This window comes from Malania oleifera, chromosome 13 (assembly GCF_029873635.1).
Source record: "Malania oleifera isolate guangnan ecotype guangnan chromosome 13, ASM2987363v1, whole genome shotgun sequence".
NCBI classification, from domain to species: Eukaryota; Viridiplantae; Streptophyta; class Magnoliopsida; order Santalales; family Ximeniaceae; genus Malania; species Malania oleifera.
The window spans coordinates 4,094,866-4,103,265 of record NC_080429.1 but is presented as its reverse complement, the minus strand read 5'-3'; the positions used below and the strand labels follow the sequence as shown (position 1 = coordinate 4,103,265).

General features: G+C 35.6%; 1 long non-coding RNA gene and 1 pseudogene across 1 annotated transcript; one reads left to right on the top strand and one right to left on the bottom strand.

Moving 5' to 3' along the window:
* Positions 1-574: 574 nt before the first annotated feature.
* Positions 575-1,301, top strand: LOC131145395 (uncharacterized). The gene is made up of 2 exons (XR_009134141.1): positions 575-942; positions 1,029-1,301. It is a non-coding gene; the product is annotated as an uncharacterized LOC131145395 (long non-coding RNA).
* Positions 1,302-3,879: 2,578 nt separating this feature from the next.
* LOC131146707 (rust resistance kinase Lr10-like) lies at positions 3,880-6,642 on the bottom strand (annotated as a pseudogene).
* Positions 6,643-8,400: the final 1,758 nt, after the last annotated feature.

The following is an 8,400-nucleotide window of genomic DNA, read 5'->3' as shown; positions in this document are numbered from 1 at the left end:
GGCTTAACTAATGACACGCCTATCTTGCAGGGGCGTATTGAGGAAATTTGCCGAGAATCCTACTAGTTAAAGATTTGCCAAAATTCGATTGTATGCGATGATCTGGGATTCTTCAAATTGTATTACTTGAATATCTATTTGTATTTGATAGTCTAAAATCTCTTTAATTAAGTATTTAAATACTTTTGAATTTGTATTTGTATTTGAATTTGTAACAAACTATACCTTGTATTAGTCCTATATATAGAACATCTCTATATCAATTAAAGTGTCTTGCATTTTCTATAAATCGAACCCGTGACCTTAGAGTTATCAAAGTTAAATTTTTTATTAAATAGAATAGGATATTAAATTATATTATTTTTTAAAAAAAATCAGATCTAAACTCAAAATTCACAATTTATACTTTCAAACATTTAAGGAAGTGATTTATCAAAACAAATTTGTTAATACTATAATTAAATTGAATTAACTAGAATATTAATTCCACCCAATCTCTTGGTTGTTTAGTAAAGCAGATTTACTTTTGTTAATATCTATATTCCCGCTCAACCTGTGATACGTTTAAATTCGTTTTCCAATAATACCCCTTTCAAAAATTCTTGGGCGAAGTCCTCCCCAACCGGTTAGGCCGTTGACGCCCATCCTCCTCATTTCTACAGAATCCTCACAGCTTGGCTGATTGCGTCTTCATTTAGCAGCTGTAATGATTTTGTAGAAATTGATCGATCATGGAGATCTGATTTCACTCGGCGAGTTCATCTCCTCGCTCTAAAAAAAAAATTCTCGTTTGGTGGTTCTGGTTGTCTAGGGTTTCTAATTTTTGTTTGGTGGTCCCTTAATCTTGCAACTGAAATGCTTCAGTGTTCTTCCCTCAGATTTCGATTCAACCTCCGGCGCAGTTGTAATTTCATCTCTCTTTCACTAGATGGTATGCTGGAGGTAAATTCTTTCATGATGACAATCTCATTTTGTGGTTTTCTTTAAATTTCCAGCACAGATTTTCTTATTGATTTGTGTGCTTCCAGATTCTCTGGGCTTTTCACTTGTTCTGTATCCTTTCTCAATCCTTCGTAGTTGAACTTGCGTGAGTGCGACTCATTCTCTTGTTTTTTATTCGGATTATTAAATTAATATTGTAAAATCTGAATAAGATGCATGAATTCTCTTATGGACCTGAGGAATCCATTAATTTATTTGGAGTAGGATGTCCTACCTCTTGGATGTTTATCTGTCACCCAATGGTTTGATTGTGTCGATGGAAATGAATTGGAGCTTATACTTGTTTTAAAACCTTGAAATATTTGGACTAATGGATTTTTTGTTGGAAAAAATATTCGTTTTGTTTTTAGGAGTAAATCAAAGAGCAAAACCAGAAAAATGATTCAAATAGGGGAATCCTACAAGATGAAACGTAAAAATATTCGTAAAAATATTTTTTTAAAAATATTAAAGCAGGGCAGCATATTGGTTTCAACTTTGAAAGAGGATGCCTGCTAGTTTGGAGCAGAATTCTGCAGTAATTCAGAAAAACATGGAATTTTTTATGTACTAGTTTCTGTAGTAAACAATTTTTTTTCAAAGTGAAGTAATGATTTATCACCCAAGACAACCTGCATTTCATGTTTTTTGCATGCTCTAATCCTTTTGATTTCTGTAAATAGTTTGTTGTTTTGACAACTGTTAGGAATATAGTACAAATATATATTAAAAAAAAAAAACTCTTAAACACAAATCAAACACAAACACAATTTACAATTAGACTGAGACATAGACATTTCATTCTCTTTAAGGAGATTCAAGCCTTTGGCAGTTTTTTCGGATTAGACCATGAACTAACGCAGCAGAACTTTACTTTGACTGGTCTCTCCAAGGATACAATAATTCGATTGGAATTGTATGACTCTCCAATTGTGCACAAATGGAAGAGTCTACAGCTCCACAAAGAATACCTTTTTTAAGTGGTCAAATTTTTTATACTTGGATAGTTGGGTGATAGGATAATATGATAAGAGTTATGTGAAGAGAATTGTGTGTAGAGACTTTATTTAGAGCTAAGGCTTTAGGGTCTATTTGTAGGCACATAAAACCTAAAAACAAGGTACACTTAGTATATTGAATTAATTTAAGAACACAAAAAACCAAAATCTCAATAAATAGATATCTAACTCTAGCGTATATGCTCTTTCCAAATACTTAATTGAATAAAAATCTATCCTCAAGGTACATGCTCTTTCCAAAGACTCAATTAAATGAAGTCCAACTTCAAGTACATGTCATTTCCAATATGATTAATCAACTTTATAAATATAATATTAAAATAAACTAACAACAAGTTTAGGTAATGGACGGTGCCGTGCACATTTCAAGTTTTCTTCCTTTGTCTCTTCATATTTCTTTTGTGCAGAGTAGCTCTGTGAAACCCTTTTTAACTAAGATCCCACCGCAAAGTGTCAACTCCTATTCTGGTTGTGCTTGTGTTATATGGCTAAAGAATAGCTCCATAGTTGGAGTAGGTATCTTTCTAATGGTCCAAGAAAATTTGTTTGGTACATAAGAATGAAGTGGGATGAAATTAGTCTTTATATATTTAATTTCGTTCCTCTTTCAATCCATTTTATTTTAGTGTACCAATCTGTATAATAAATGAATCTTTGATTGGAATTAAGTTCCTTTGATCTGGATAGAAGATAAGATAAGAGATGGACAGCTCAGATGGTTTGGCATGTGCAGCATAGGCAGAACTGTATGGAGGAGTGAGCTAGTCACTGTTTGTGACAATATAAGGGTGAGATTAAAATAAGTTGGAATGAGATAATAAGTAAAGATTTAATAGCCGTTGAATTCTCGGAGGAAGTTGGCCAAAAAAAAATTCATGTAATTGACCTCACCTAGTGGGACTTTAGACTTGATTTGTTGTTTTTTCTGAGATTTTGAGGGAGTTTTCGTATTCACCCATTCTCTTTTAATTCTACCTTTTAGATAAGTAGGGGGGGGGGGAGAATGGGGAGTTAATGTGGTTGATTTCTACAACAAAATTTTAAATCATTTTTTTTTTTCAAAATACAATTGTAAAATCCATAATCAACACTGTCAGATCATTACCCAGCTTCAATGGTTACATTTCTCAAGCTCTGCTTCAAGCAGATGCTCTTCTACCCAAAAACCCAAAGTAAGACCAATTAAGGTGGTGGCCAGTGGCCACTGCCACCATCAACATTATAACATGGGCATGCCTGCACAGAAAATAGCCAACATACCATAAACAATCAATTTTGTTTTCTTTGTTTAAAAAACTAATGAGGAATAGAGTATAGCTCATCTGCTTCTATTTACTTCTAGGTTGCCCATTTCGATTAAAAAAATATAGTTACCATTACGTACTGATAGACCTCAAAAAAAATAGTAAACTTTGTCTCTTATTAGCTTTTCTGAAAGACCTCAACAAAAGATTGGGCATCTCCTGTACATATATGCACATTATGATATAATTTCTTGTTTGTTTAATTCTAATACTTCAATAGAAGTATAACCTTTCCGTACTCTTACTAATAAATATAACCCTTATGTTGTCATCCTAAGAAGAATTTGATAAAGTTTCTGAAAATAAAAAATTACAAGCAACAGAAGAGTAATATAAAAGTGTTTGCTATTTAGCTTCCTTATTATATTATTAAAAAAAAAAATTTACTTTTTATAGCAGCATCGTCTCCAGTGGACTAGAAACATTGAGAGAATTAATTGCTTCTGTAGATTGAGAAGGTTGGCTTTTCCTAACATTATCTTATGCATGGTTCAATATTAGATTCCTCAATTTTCACTTGTATCGATTTCAATAATATCCAAGCCGATAGAATCTATAGAATTACCAGATGACGTTTATAGCTTTGTTGGGTTCATGTCAACTCCATTATCCTCGTTTTGCATCTCTTTGGAAGAGGCCAAAGGCTTGGGGGGCATTTGCAATGCCTCAATTGTTCCTTCGAGCATCTCCACAACTTCGTGCATTGAAGGACGATTACCAGGCTTCATCTGAATGCACCATAAAGCTACAATTATCATCTTCTTTACGATTTTTCTCTCCTCTTCAGTGGCATCTCTTATCCCTATCTCATTCCCTTTACTAAATTTATCATAAACCCAAGAAGGAAAGTATATTTGGCTTGCATGCTCAGCAAATGCATTCAAATTCTTCCTTCTACCTACCATTTCCATCAACACTCCATAACTGTAAAAATCAGCCTTATATGAGATGCCTGGTTCTTACAGAGTAAATTCTGGTGCCATATATCCCATTGTACCCCTTGCTGCCGTAAGAGATACACTGCTATCATTTGTTGGATATAGTTTCGCAAGCCCAAAGTCTGAAACTTTTGGAGCTAGATGAGAATCTAGAAGAATATTATGGGGTTTGATATCAAAATGCAAAATCCGCATTGCACATCCTCAATGTAGATACTCAATCCCACAAGCCACACCTAATGAAATTTCATACATCTTCTTGTTACTAATGGACATGTTTCCTCCTTGAAAAAATATGTATTTTTAAAGAGACCCCTTAGGCATAAAATCATATACAAGAGCATGCTTAGATTGTTCTGCACAAAAACAAATGAGGCGGACAACATTGACATGATGAATTCTTCCAATGGTGGCAACTTCAATTCTTGCCCATTAGCTTTGGATTTACCCAACATCTTTACTGCTACATCTTGACTACCCTGAAGTTTTTCTTTATACATGGAACCATAGCCTCCTTCTCCTAGTTTGTCCTTGAATTTGCCTGTCATCTTCTTGATTTCTGATAAGAGTAGCCTATTGGCATGAGGTTGTTTTGATTTTGTCGGAACTCTTCAACATTATCATACATTGATAAGTGCCTCCTCCAGAGCTTATAGATAAAAAATGCAAACATGCATGGAATTCCTCATAAAATTCTTATTGCAAGATATGCTCCTCTCTCTCGTGTCAGAGAAAATTCAGAAACGAAATTTTAAGAGAGACTAATAAATTGTTTTCTTTATTTTAATTGAGTAGTTCTATGCTAGTGCTTATTACAGAGTATGCTCACATCGCTCCTGCGTTAAATTTTTTATGTAAACTACAACACCCTACCTGCTTCAATTGAGGTTTTTGGCACAACTGTTTTGTTCTTGTTTTGCTGGTGTTAATAGAGATTTAATCCATCATCTATTGATGGTTTCTAGTAGTCTTCTTTCTCCACAACATGGCGCATCATAACAAGTCTATGCATATGCATATGAAAAGGCTTGACTGAAAATTGTGGTAGATTTAATGCATATACATATACATTCATTCATACTCTGTGTGTATACATAATATTGTGTTTACATGAAAAGGTGTGACTGAAAATTGTGGTAGATTGGTCATTCTAGCTGGAGGCATATACTATGAACTCTTTTAAAATGACTTTGAAACTTATAAACTTAATTACTACAATAGATTATTAATGTGTGTGTGTGTGTGTGTGTGTGTGTGTGTGTGTGTTTTTTTTTTTTTAAGAAAAAACATGTAGAGTATATTATAGAGTAACTTAATTAAATATAAATTTTAGTTTTTTTCCTATTTAGTTAAATAGTTTAAATATTTTTATTTGATGCCATTAACTCGCAATCACATACAAATAAAAATTTTAAAATTTTAAAATTTGTGTATAGTATTTTGTCAAACTACTTGGAAATGGAAAGTATAATAGTTTATTCTTGCACATTATTGTTGAAAATGGATATGGCAAATAACCTTTCAATTTTATAATGTTACTGACATGAGATATTTACTAAATGACATTTTTAATAATGTTATTGAATTTTTGTTCTCTTAGGGATGGTGTGGTATTGTTGTAAAAAATTATAGAAATGAAAATCAAAAATAGAAATGGAAACAATGATTAAAAATCGAAACTAAATATGTTAAAAAGTTTATATTTATATTTTACCCTATTTTCTAACATATAATCAGAAAAATCTGTGGCAAACATACCAAAAAGATAAAGTAAAGTTGAGAGAGAGAGAGAGAGAGAGAGTCATACCATAAACCTACATTTTCAATAAGTAATGTTAGTAAATAATTAATGCTTGTATAAATATGAAATTGAATCTCAAATCTCTAAATAAATATTAAAAATTTATTTCACTTCTGCCTTCCAAGAAGAGAGAAAATAAAGAGAAAAATATGTATTAACTTAATTAATTAAATTTATTTTTTATTTATGTTAGTATTTTTTTAAAGAAAAAAGGAAATAAAATTTGATGAAACTTTGCTTTGCTCTGTTTTCATAATTCCTCAATCGCGTTAGTGGGGGCGAGGTAGCAATCGCCTTTTGTGGCCCCACACCCGTCGCAGTAGTAGGTCATCCAGGAAAATGTGAAAGCCGTCAGCCATGGCGGCGTGGATCCCGGAGAAGGAAGTGGAATCGATGGTCCGGCCGTAAGACGCAACTAGCGTCTGAGGTCCTATGGTGCAAGAGGCGTCCACATCCGACGCTCGAAAGAACACCGCATAAGTCGCATGGTGAGAATGGTACTGTTCGCAGATCAGAGGAGCGGCATGCGCAGTGCTATTGTGAGCAGGTTGCTTGTAAATGGTAGAGTTAATTACCGGCGGAGCTTCACACTGCATCATAGTCACAACTTGGTACTAGCGTACACCATGGGCTGATCTCAAAACGCATGGGTAGGTGTCATGGCCCGCCTTTTTCACACAGTTGTGAAGGGCCGTGCGACGCTAGCTAAAGCACTCTTGCTTAACTAGCCAGCCTATCGTTTACCAACATTCATCCACAAAGGACTTTCATTAACATTCAATCAGATAGCAGCATAAATAATAATCAATTCAACTAAGCAGTAAATATTGAAGCAAACGTAATTCATTAACAAGTTCTCCGTTGACATGTTGTACTTAGTGAGGGAGGCAAGTAGGCTAAACACGTTGACAATTGCTAGTGAGTTTTACAATGATTGATGAACACTCACCCTCCCCTAAAGAGGTTTTTATGTAATTATCATCTTGACATTAGGAAACATCAAAGTGACCGAGGAGTCATACTGCCTTATTTGGCTTACAAAGACTCTACTAACAGAAAATAACCCTACACTAGTATTTACATGATGGAAACTCATCCTAAGCATACGAGATAAGCGGTCACAGGCAAGTATAATACCCTAAACAAGCTTAACTCGTGACATTCTCCCCCACTTATGCGGTCGACGGCCTCGTAAACTTTTGGCAGTAGGTGCACTTCAACTTTGTCCACGAATGACTTCAAATCTTTCGCAGAAATACAACTGATTTCTTTGTCCTCTAGGCACTTCCACTTCACTAGGAACTTCTGCCGCTTCTTCCTTGAGGATATGAACTTTCTGTCTGCAAAGATCTTTTCAACATCATGTCTGTCAGGTTGCACTGTCTTTAACTCTGCGCGGTTTGACTGACTTCTGCTCAGGCCGTTGGTGTTGGCGTTGAATGGCTTGAGGCGATTGACATGAAACTGCGGTCTTCTCTCCTGTTCTGCCCACTTCTTCATCTGCTCAAAAGCTTTCTCCAGATAGGCTTGGGCAAACTCTGCATTTTGTCTCCTTTCACTGGTGAAGATGTACGCCCTGGGACTCTTTCGTCTGTACAGCTCGCCCACTGTGTGAAGTAACAGCGGCAGCTGGCCTGTAACAAGCTCAAAAGGGCTCTTGTTGGTTGTTGAGCGCCTTTGGGCGTTACCACAGAACGGAGCCACATCAAATAGTTGCATGTCATTCTTCTGGTTGTCGTTGACACAATGGCACAAGTACTCATCTAGAAGCTCTCTGAATCTCTTCATCTGTCTGTCTGTCTGTCGATGATAACTCGAAGAGATGTCAAGATGTGACCTGAATATCTTGAAAAACTCTGTTAAGAAGTTGTCAGTGAACATTAAATCTTGGTCACAAATAATAACTTGGGGAAAACCTCAATGTTTTACAATAGTCACAAGGAACAATTGTGTCGTCTCCTCTGCCGAACAGTACTTTGGTGCGGCCCTGAAAGTATCATACTTCTTCCGCTCTCCCTTGTCTTGTTGACAAGTGAGACAAGTTTTGGTATAATCAACCACATCACCCCGCGTGTGCGGCTAATAATACCTCCCTGGTAGTCCTGTCATTGGAGTCATTCTCCGCGAATACCCCTTAACGAACTTCCCGCAGTGTCTAGTAAGGCCAAGAAAGGAACGCAACTCCTTCACTGTCGTGGGGATCTTCCGTTCTTGAATCATCCTTACCTTCTCCATACCCCTCCGGATACGACCTTGTTTAACGACTTGACCAAGGAATTTGTTGCTCCGCCGAGCGAAAGAGAAATTCTCCTTCTTCACATCTAGACTGTTTCCTTTCAGCTTGTCGAACACCTTCC